The sequence below is a fragment of the Rhincodon typus genome, chromosome 13, assembly GCF_021869965.1.
Source record: "Rhincodon typus isolate 14 chromosome 13, sRhiTyp1.1, whole genome shotgun sequence".
NCBI classification, from domain to species: domain Eukaryota; kingdom Metazoa; phylum Chordata; class Chondrichthyes; order Orectolobiformes; family Rhincodontidae; genus Rhincodon; species Rhincodon typus.
The window spans coordinates 18,424,247-18,434,900 of NC_063344.1; the positions used below are offsets into that span (position 1 = coordinate 18,424,247).

General features: G+C 43.9%; 1 protein-coding gene across 1 annotated transcript in view; it reads right to left on the reverse strand.

Moving 5' to 3' along the window:
- fndc3ba (fibronectin type III domain containing 3Ba) overlaps positions 1 to 10,654 on the reverse strand; it is a 120,030-nt gene that overhangs the window by 49,042 nt on the left and 60,334 nt on the right. The window lies entirely within an intron of this gene.

Sequence of the window (10,654 nt, forward strand, 5' to 3'; positions counted from 1 at the left end):
TGTGACGTGTACACTAATTACACAGTGTGATGGGTACACTAATTACACAGTGTGACGGGTACACTAAATGATGTGAGATGGGTACACTAATTACAAAGTTTGATGGGTACACTAATTACAAAGTGTGACAGGTACACTAATTACACAGTGTGATGGGTACACTAATTACACAGTGTGATGGGTACACTAATTACAAAGTGTGACAGGTACACTAATTACAAACTTTGAAGGGTACACTAATTACACAGCGTGATGGGTACACTAACTACACAGTGTGAAGGGTACACTAATTACACAGTGTGACGGGTACAAAAATTACACAGTGTGATGGGTACACTAATTACACAGCGTGATGGGTACACTACATGCACAGTTTGATGGGAACACTGATTACAAAGTGTGATGGGTACACTAATTACACAGTGTGACGGGTACACTAATTAAACAGTGTGACAGGTTAACTAATTACACAGTGTGACGGGTACACTAAATGCACAGTGTGATGGTTACACTAATTACACAGTATGACGGGTACACTAATTAAACAGTGTGACGGGTACACTAAATGCACAGTCTGATGGGTACACTAATTACACAGTGTGACAGGTACACTAAATGCACAGTGTGATGGGTACACTAATTACATACTCTGCTGGGTACACTAATTCCAAAGTGTCAAGGGTACACTAATTACACAGTGTGATGGGTACACTAATTACACACTGTGATGGGTACACTAAATGCACAGTGTGATCGGTACACTAATTACAAATTATGACAGGTACACTAATTACAAACTCTGATCGGTACACTAATTACAAAGTGTGACAGGTACACTAATTAAAAACTCTGAAGGGTACACTAATTACAAAATGTGACAGGTACACTAATTACAAAATGTGACAGGTACACTAATTACAAAGTCACTTCATTACTGATTAATGGCGGCAGTTTGCAGCGACTAGTGGGAGGGCTAGAGCTGGCATGCTTCAGTCACTTTTACTGCAGAGAGAGAGACACACACAGAACTCTCTCTTCCCGCAATCCAGAGACTCCTTCCTTTTCAACATAAACTCCCAAGCTGTTTACCTATTAGGAGCCAATCAGAGCTACTCTCAGGCTGATGTCCTTTGGCAATCATGAACGGTTACAATTGCACAGATCAATTAGTGACATCTTGTGGCTGATTTCACTCTGCACACACAATCCAGTGCCTTGCCATCTTATCTCACCTCCCTACCTATTTGTAAAGCAGCAGGAAACTTACCTCCTGATTCCCCAAAGTCTTTTCACAATCTACAAGGCTCAAGTCAAGACTGTGATGGAATACTATCCATTTTCATGGATAAGTGTAGCTCTGACACTCAAGAGGCTTGGTACTACACAGGACAAAGAAGTCAGGTTGTTTGGTACCTGATCCACAAATATTCATTCCCTTCTCCACTGATCCTCAGTAGCAGCCGTTTGTACAGCACACAAGATGCATTGCAGAAATTCACCATAGATTGTACCTTCCAAACCCACAACCACTTCTGTCTGAAAAGTCAAGGGCTGCAGATACTTTGGAAAACCAAGCTCCCCTCCAAGCCATTCAATATCCTGACTTGGAAATACATAACTGTTCCTTCAGTGTCAAATAAAACAAAGAACTGTGGATGCTGAAAATCTGAAAAAAAAAACCCAGAAATTGTAGAATCTGTGGACAGAAAACAGAGTTAGTGTTTCAAGTCCAGTGACCCTTCTTCAGAACAGAGCTTCTCCAGCAAATTCCGCTTCTGTTTCTTCAGTGTTGCTGTCTCCAATCCTGGATTACCATCCCCAGTGGCATTGTATGGTCGACTACAGCATGTGGACTATAGCAGTTCAAGAAAACAGCTCACCATCACCTTCTCAAGGGCAGTTAGGGATGTGCAATAAATGATAAGCCAGCCAGCAACACCTTTATGTCATGAATGAATTTTTTAAAATGTGAAAACACTATTCACAATGAATTCTAGCCACCTGTTTTCAAAAGTGCAGCAATTCCTTCCCCAGTCCTTGGCTTTAAATAAAGTCCATTTTTGTCCCCAGTCAATGATAGAAAATAAAAAGATACATTCTAATCAGGTGGCACTGTTGTAAAACCAGGGGTCACCCTTTCAATAACAAAAGTGAGGAGGACTTTCTCCCCCCCCCGCTCAGAGGATTGTACAAAGGACTACATAACTATGTGCCTCAGAAGGCGAGGGAATTGTGGTGATTGAATACTTTTAAGGTGGAGGTGGATGGATTGTTGTTCGGCAGGAAAGCAAGGGTTATTGGGGTTCGGCGGAATGTGGAATTCAAAACACAAACAGTTCAGAAATGATCTTATTAAATAGAGGAGCAGGCTCGATGGGCTGAATGGTCTATATCTGCTACTATTTTGTAGGTTGGTATGGTTTGTATGTCAGTAGTAAGGTAAATACTATAGTCTATTATAAAGTTTGTGATTGTGGGATGTTTAGAAAAGAATTGTCTGATTGGACAGTGTCAACATACATTTATGAAGGGAATATCATAATTCACAAACCTGTCAGAGTTTTTTGAGGATGTTACAGCAGAGTTGATAAGGGAATATCAATGGGTGTGGCATATTTGGATTTTCAGAAGTCTTCATGATAAAGTCCCACACAGGAGGTTATTAAAGAAAATTAACCTGCAGAGGAGTAGGGCTAATATATTATCACAGATTAGTCACCAGGTGGAAAGCAGAGGGTAGAAATAAATGGAACATTCTCCGATTGGTAAGCTGCGTGTGTGGGGTATTTTAAAGATCAGTGTGTTAGAATGTGGAAATTGTAATTATCCCAAGTTTGCAGATGATACAAAACTTGGTGGCAATGTAAGTTATGAGGAGCATGCAAAGAGACTTGAAGGGGATTTAGTCAGGGTGAGTGATCAAAGCAATCTGCGTACTTTCAGCTAAAAAAAGGATGAAACTTGGGTTAACAACTTTAGGATGATCACCTAATTTTACTGCATACTAATTTAGTTAATGATGCAACCAAATAGATTCTTCTTGCATCTGGCACTGACGGCCACATACACACAGAATTCTGTGAGCACTGCCCAGATTTATCATCCACTGAAAATCTATTGTGTGATCAACAATAATTATTTTGCCGCCGTGCGCGGACTGCAAGATCATGCATTGCACCAGTACTGACGTCAAGAGAATGAAGCGGAGACTGAAGCTTTAATGAGAGTTGGAGGACACGATGGCCGCTCACTGATGGTGTTAATTATAGCCGAAGTGAAACAGAAGCTGCAATCGTTGTTGTTGTGACCCCTCCAAACTGCTGCTTTGAACCGTCTGTCATTCGCAGAATCACAGAGCAGTTCCAGCACAGGAGGCCTTCTGGCTCACCATGCCCATACTGCACTCTGAAGGAGTAATTTTTGTGTACCTTTCGCCTACCTTCTTCCTTTTTGCATAGTAATCCAATTTTTCCCTTGAAAGTTTGACTGAACCTTTCTCCATGACACACTCCGGATCCTAACCACTTGCTACATGAAAAAGATTTTATTCATCTTTCTGGCGCTGCTTTTACTAGTTACCACTGATCCAAATCCACTGATTCTTGATCCTTCCACCAATGGGAACAGTTTGCCCCTGCCCACTCTATGCAGACCCTTTGAGATTTGAAGACCTCGATGAAATCTCCTCTTTGTCATCTCTGGTCTAAAGGAAACAGTCCCCATTTCCCCAATCAACTACATAAGTGCAGCAATGCTCTTGTGAAACATTGCATTCTTCACCTTTATCATTTGAAGACAAAGATGAAGTGGAAGGTTTTCAGAAATGATTTTGCATATCTGCGGTTCCTTTTGGTGCTACACACATTGACACTGCAATTTACAGCCAATAGTTTGTAGTCACTGCTATAACATATGATAAGGTAGTGCTCACTGACGCCAACAGCTGCAGGCAACTATGCCTGCGTGCTCATTCGACAATGTACGGTTCCAAACACTGGGTGCCACTATACTGTACTCCACCAGACTGTATGCAAGACTTTAAACGGAGCTTCACAGGAGAGGCTGCAGCAGAAGGTGCAAACCTTGCAGTGAGAAGGAAAGAGGGTTCAGTAGTGGGGGGTGAGAAACAAGAGGAGTCCAGGAGCCAGGAAGCCATCCCCTCGATTTGGGGCAGGCCATTGGATGAAACATCCAGGGATCCTTCCAATCGGATTTGGCAATTCTATCCTCTGCACTTAACACCATCTCTTCAATCTTGGCCTAGTGAGCAATAGCAAAGGACAGATACCTTCTCATTGTAAAGCTGACAAAGAGCATCTTTTCAAGGGCAATCCCCCATCCCATACTCTCAGCCTATTCTGTCCACGTCAAGGCACAGCCTGATTCCTGATATGTGTGCGCATCAATTCAAACAGACCAACTTAGCTGTTAGGACCTCAAAGGCCAATATGTGTCCCTCAATCAACAACATTGAAATAGATGACCAAGTTGTTCATCTCATTGCTGTTAACTGGAACTTGCTGTGCACTAGCTGCCTGCTGTGTTTAATAAGATACCACAAGAAAACATTCTTGATTGGATACTGGGTATTTTGGTCTGCCTGAGTTGGTGACAGGTGCTAATGAAATGCAAGTTTTTTTTTCTCTCTCTGCACGCATGTTCTGGGCTTAATTGGATTCCCCGAATCTCCAGCCACTAGCTCTCCTGCCAAATGCTGTAACCTGTCCAAACACTTAAATAGTTTGTCCTGAAGTAATTACTTATGGGAGGAGACATTAATGTGGTTCCACGGGAGAAAATGGCCCATGTCTTAAACTCATTTCTTTAAGTGTAATACAAATGTGATTGCTTTTGTTTTACTGCCTCTAGCTCACAGACAGTTTAATTTATTTTCTCTCATAATCAGACATCGAACCGATTGCAGCAATGAACTCAGGATGACTCCTCATATAGACTTGGCCAAGTCACCAGGGCCAGTGCTAACCTTCAGCTGCTCGAGAGTGAGGACAACAGGAATCTGACCAGCCCTGTGAGAATTTTCTACGTTTCAATCAGATACATCTCAGCTGAAGTGAACACAGGCCCAGTCAAACCCAAAGATGTGCAGGTTGGGTGCATTGGCCATGCTAAAATGACCATCGTGCCCAGTGTGCAGGCTAGGGGGGTTAGCCATGGGAAATGCAGGGTTATAGGGATAGGGGAGGGGGAGTGGGTCTGGGTGGGATCCTCTTGGATGGTCGGTGTGGACTCAATCGACCAAATGTTGTGGTTTGTTGGCTCGCCGAGCTGGTTCGTTGTTCCGCAGACGTTTCATTACCGTATTGGGTAACATCATCAGTCAGCCTCCGTTGAAGTGCTATTGGGTTTTCCCACCTGTTATTTAAACTCTGGGGTCCGTTGAGCTGGATTACCTCACTCTGGTTTTCCTTCGCAATGGAGTGTTTATGGGGTCTAGCTCTATGTGTTTATTGGTGGCTTTCTGAGTGGACAACCAGACTTCTAGGAAGTCCTGGGTATCAGCGTAGTAAAGCTCCCCTGCACTCCCTCTACAGTAAGTATACCCTTCTTTAGGAAGGGAGGACAAATCTGCAGGCAATGCTGTAGTTATGGTCTCACCTAGGCCTTGTATAACTTCCCTGGTGGCACATCACAGGACTTATGTTAAAGGTATTATAAGAACACCAGTTTGTGTTGAGAAGTTGGACGGGTGATTTATAAGAGAAAAAGGACTTTCTCCTTTGGCTACTGCTCTTGCCTGTGTTATTAAAAAGAAAGTCCTACAGTGAAATTTCCAGAGTTTAACAACATGAGTCATCAGCTCCTCACTTGAAGTTTCTAAAAGCATCATTTCTACTAATATGATATAAGAATTACAGGTGAATATGAGAGTGAGATAATGTGAAAGAATAATTACAGCGACTGTCAGCAGGACTTGCTCATTACTGGTTTGAATAATGTCAGGAACACTGATTCAGCCCTGAGGGATTGTAATGTTCATGCACCTGAACAAAATAACACTCTAATTCTCACTATTAATTTAAGTGACCATCCAAATTCCCAGTGCTAGGTTTATAACTGACTTTGTAACTTTCTTTCAAATTTGACGTCTCATTCTTCATCTGTTCCAGCAGCACCTGGCTCTCCTCAGCTCGCCCTCTGATTTCAACATTGTCTCCCAATAGAGCGCACTCCGGCTGTAGGTTGGAGTCCTGCTCCCAAGACTGGAGGGTCCCTGGGCTGTCCGTCCGAGTGCAGAGCCGGTGGAGTGCTGCACTGCCAGAGGCGTTTTCTCTTGGAAACCGAAGACCCCCTGTGCAGGTGTAAGAAGGATCCCTTGGTACCACTTTGAGGACAATCGTGGGAACTGTCCCAATCTCTCAGCCAATGCGGCTGGAAAATCTCGACAGTTCGGTCATTGGCACATTGCTGCTTGTGGGATAGTGCCACTTGCAAACTGGCTGCCCCGTTTCCTTCACTAAAACAGTGGTTATGCTTCAAATTGTCTTAACTGGAACATCCTGAATTTGTGAAAGGCACTGTATGATGCAAACTGCCTGGTTTTGCCGGAGCAAGGCTCATTGAAAATTTGCTTCCATTGATGTGCAGTTCCAGTCTCCAGGGATGCTTAACTCAAAACACGACTTACATTTGTGAGCTATGTTGCTGAGTGGCTGTAGGCTGTTTGACCACAGGGGGCATCATAATCAGAGACAAATATCCAGGGTACAGGACTCACTGGAGAAAGTAACATTCTTCCCCTTGGAGCACAGAAGATTAAGAGGTGACTTTATTCAGGTGTTCAAAATTATGAACAGGGTAAAGGAGGATATTCTGTTTCCACTGGTAGGTATGTCAGTAACAAGGGGGTCACAATTTCAAGGTTGTCAGCAAGAAGCCTAGAAGTGAAATGAGGAGAAACTTCTTTATTTGGAATGTGCTCCCTGTTGGAGGTGGATTCCATAGGAGGTTTCAAAAGAGAGCAGAATATACGTTTGAAAGTGATACATTTAGAGGGCTATGGAGGTAGGGCTGGAGAATGGAACTAATGGGTGGCTCTTGCTGGATTCAGTAAAGAGACAATGGGTCGAACGGCCTCTTCCTTTCCTATAAAAATTCTACAATTTTAAAACAACTTACATGAATAGAACACCTTTTTATGACACAGCAAGGGAGTGAAGGGGGGGAATGGGTAGAAGATGATTCCAACAATAGCTTTAAACTGGAATTGGATTTCTTTTTATTCAATTCAGGGAATATGAGCAACAATAGCCAGCCCAGTATTTACACTCCAGACCTGGTTGCCCTTGAGCTGGCTTCTTGAATCGCTGGAGTCATTGTGGTGTCGGGCTCACATTGCAGTTAGGGAGGGAATTCCAGGATTTTGACCCAGTGACCTAAAGGAACAGCAATATATTTCCAAGTCAGGATGTTGAGAAGCTTGGAGAGGGACTTGGAGGTGGTGGTCTCTTGTATCTGCTGCTCTTGTCCTTCTAGATGGCAGTGGTTATGGGTTTAGAAAGGACTGTCTGAGGAGCCTTGTTGAATTTCTGCAGTGCATATTGTAGATAATACATACTGTTGGTACTGAAGGTCAATGGTGGAGGGAGTGAATGTTGAAGGTGGGGTGTCAATCAAGTGGTCGGCTTTATCTCCGGGGAAGAGAAGGGGAGTGAGATTAATCTAATGGTTCTTTGAAAGAGATAGGATGGACATGATGGCTGAATGGCTATTGTATCATAAAAGATAAAGTAAATGGGCAAATATGTGGTGGATTGACTTCAGCACAGTGAGGTATGGGGTCAGTCACTTCAGGTAAGGGAAAGACAGATTTTATTAATGGTGAGAAATGAGGATATGGAGGAGGGAAGAGATGTGGGAGATCAGCTAGAATCTCAGAAGCTGGTGCACAGATACAAACAACAAGCCAAAAAGGTTAATGGAATGTTTTATCTTCTGAGGTCTGGAATAGAAATGGCTGGAAGTGATGTTACAGGCTAAGGAAAGTTCTGATTAACCCTGTCACAAGTAACAGAGTTCAGTTCTGGTCACTACATGTCAGGAAGGAGATGGGAGCTTTGGAGAGGCTGCTGAGGAGATTCACCAGAATGTTATTGGAGCTTCAATGGTTATATTCCAATGTTGGGTTGCACTGATGACACTTGCACTCCTTTTGAGGATAGAAGACTGAGAAGTGGTGTTTAAAATGATGACGGGACCAGATAGAGACAAAGAAACAAAATCCACAATGTGAAGAAATGCAAAACAAGTGGGGCACAATCCAAAAATAACAGCGAGGACACGGAGCGTGGGATGAGGAAGCAGAGGGCAGTGGAAATCTGGAACTAACTCTCTTGAAACACTATGGATGAGGCAGCTGGAATGTATAAGATGGAGACCACCAGATTTTTATTGGCCAAGGAGGGGTGAGAGTTTTATCAACTATCCCTCAATTCAAAGATGGCGTCCACTCAGGGTTTGTGCCAGGGGTCCTCATGTGACTGAATGGGCAGAATTCCTGGCCTGAGGATTTCTCGACACATGAGAGCAGGGTGTCCCATGAGGTCATGGGATCGTTGTTCACAACTTCCTTTCCTTGTTTTTTATAATTTGTTCACAGGATGTGGGGGTTGCTGGCTAGGCCAACATTCATTTCCCACCCCTCAGATGGAGTCACATATAAGCCAGACCAGGGAAGGATGGTAGATTTACTTTCCTGACAATTTTCAGTTGTCACTGTGCCTCCTCATTCTCGACTCTCAAACAGCCAGTGTTCCAGAGAGAACACAGAAAGTGCTACAAAGACACTCTGTCGCGCTCCTTGAAGGCCAAGAGCTTTGATTAATGATTGGGAAGTGCAGCTACCATTTGTTCAAAATGGCCAAAACATGTCTGACAAGCTATCATCACGTTTGTGAGGTGAAGGGTATGGGACAAAGATGGTCAGACAGTGCTGAGGAGCACATCATGTACAGAACACTCTTGAGGGGGAGAATGGCCTCCTCTTGCACCTGCATTTTTTTAGAAAACTGGAAGTATGAAAGAGCAAAGAGTTGAACCGAACTGAATGCAAGCTGCAGCAAGGTGAGTTTAGTGGATGGGGCAGCTGTGTGCACCCAGGCACCCTACAATTTAAATCGCTGCTGCCAAATTGACACAATTGCTTTCAGAATGAAATTATATTACCTTCACATCAGGAGCATGAATAGGAAACTAAATTAGTGACTGCAACGACAAAACATTGCCTATTTTTATTTATGTACGTGTTAAGTTTGAAAATAGAAGTTCATAGGACATTTCAAATTGTACCCTGGCCTGCTTGTCATACATCAGTATCACTCACTAACTGGTTTGATGAACTCATTCATTATGTGTAATGGAGATGTATTCACCGCATCAATTCATTGCAGCCTAACAGCCATCAGTTACCAGCTGGTGCCTGCTGATGACTGCAGTGCAGCCAACAGAGACAACACTGCCTTTCACAGCCAATCACAATTACATTTTAATATGATTTGTGGGACAAATAAACACATGATGAAACTAGAAACTGAGGTGACTTCAAAGACAAACCTGTCCCCCACCAGTACAGTGCCCCTGTGTTATACAGTGACAGACCTGTCCCCACCAGTACAGTGCCCCTGTGCTATACAGCGACAGACCTGTCCCCACTTGTACTGTACCCCAGTGTTATACAGTAACAGACCTGTCCCCACTCGTACTGTACCCCAGTGTTATACAGTAACAGACTTGTCCCCACTTGTACTGTGCCCCAGTGTTATACAGTAACAGACCTGTCCCCACCAGTACTGTACCCCAGTGTTATACAATAACAGACCTGTGCCCCACAGCACTGTACCCCAGTGTTATACAGTTACAGACCTGTCCTCACTTGTAATGTACCCCAGTGTTATACAGCGACAGACCTGTCCCCACCAGTACTGTACCCCAGTGTTATACAGTGACAGACCTGTCCCCATTTGTACTGTACCCCAGTGTTATACAGTAACAGACCTGTCCCCACCAGTACTGTACCCCAGTTTTATACAGAGACAGAACTGTCCCCACCTGCACTGTACCCCAGTGTTATACAGAGACAGACTTGTCCCCACCTGCACTGTATCCCAGTGTTATACAGTAACAGACCTGTCCCCACCAGTTCTGTATCCCAGCGCTATACAGTGACAGATCTGTCCTCACCTGTACTGTACCCCAGTGTTATCCAATAACAGGCCTGTCCCCACCAGTACTGTACCCCAGTGTTATACAGTGACAGACCTGTCCCTCCTAGTACTGTACCCCAGTGTTATACAGTGACAGACCTATCCCCACCAGTACTGTACCCCAGTGTTATACAGTGACAGACCTATCCCCACCTGTACTGTACCCCACTGTTATACAGTGACAGACCTGTCCCCACCAGTACTGTACCCCAGTGTTATACAGTGACAGACCTATCCCCACCAGTACTGTACACCAGTGTTATACAGTGACAGACCTATCCCCACCAGTACTGTACCCCACTGTTATACAGTGACAGACCTGTCCCCACCAGTACTGTACCCCAGTGTTATACAGTGACAGACCTATCCCCACCTGTACTGTACCCTAGTGTTATACAGTGACAGACCTATCCCCACCTGTACTGTACCCCAGT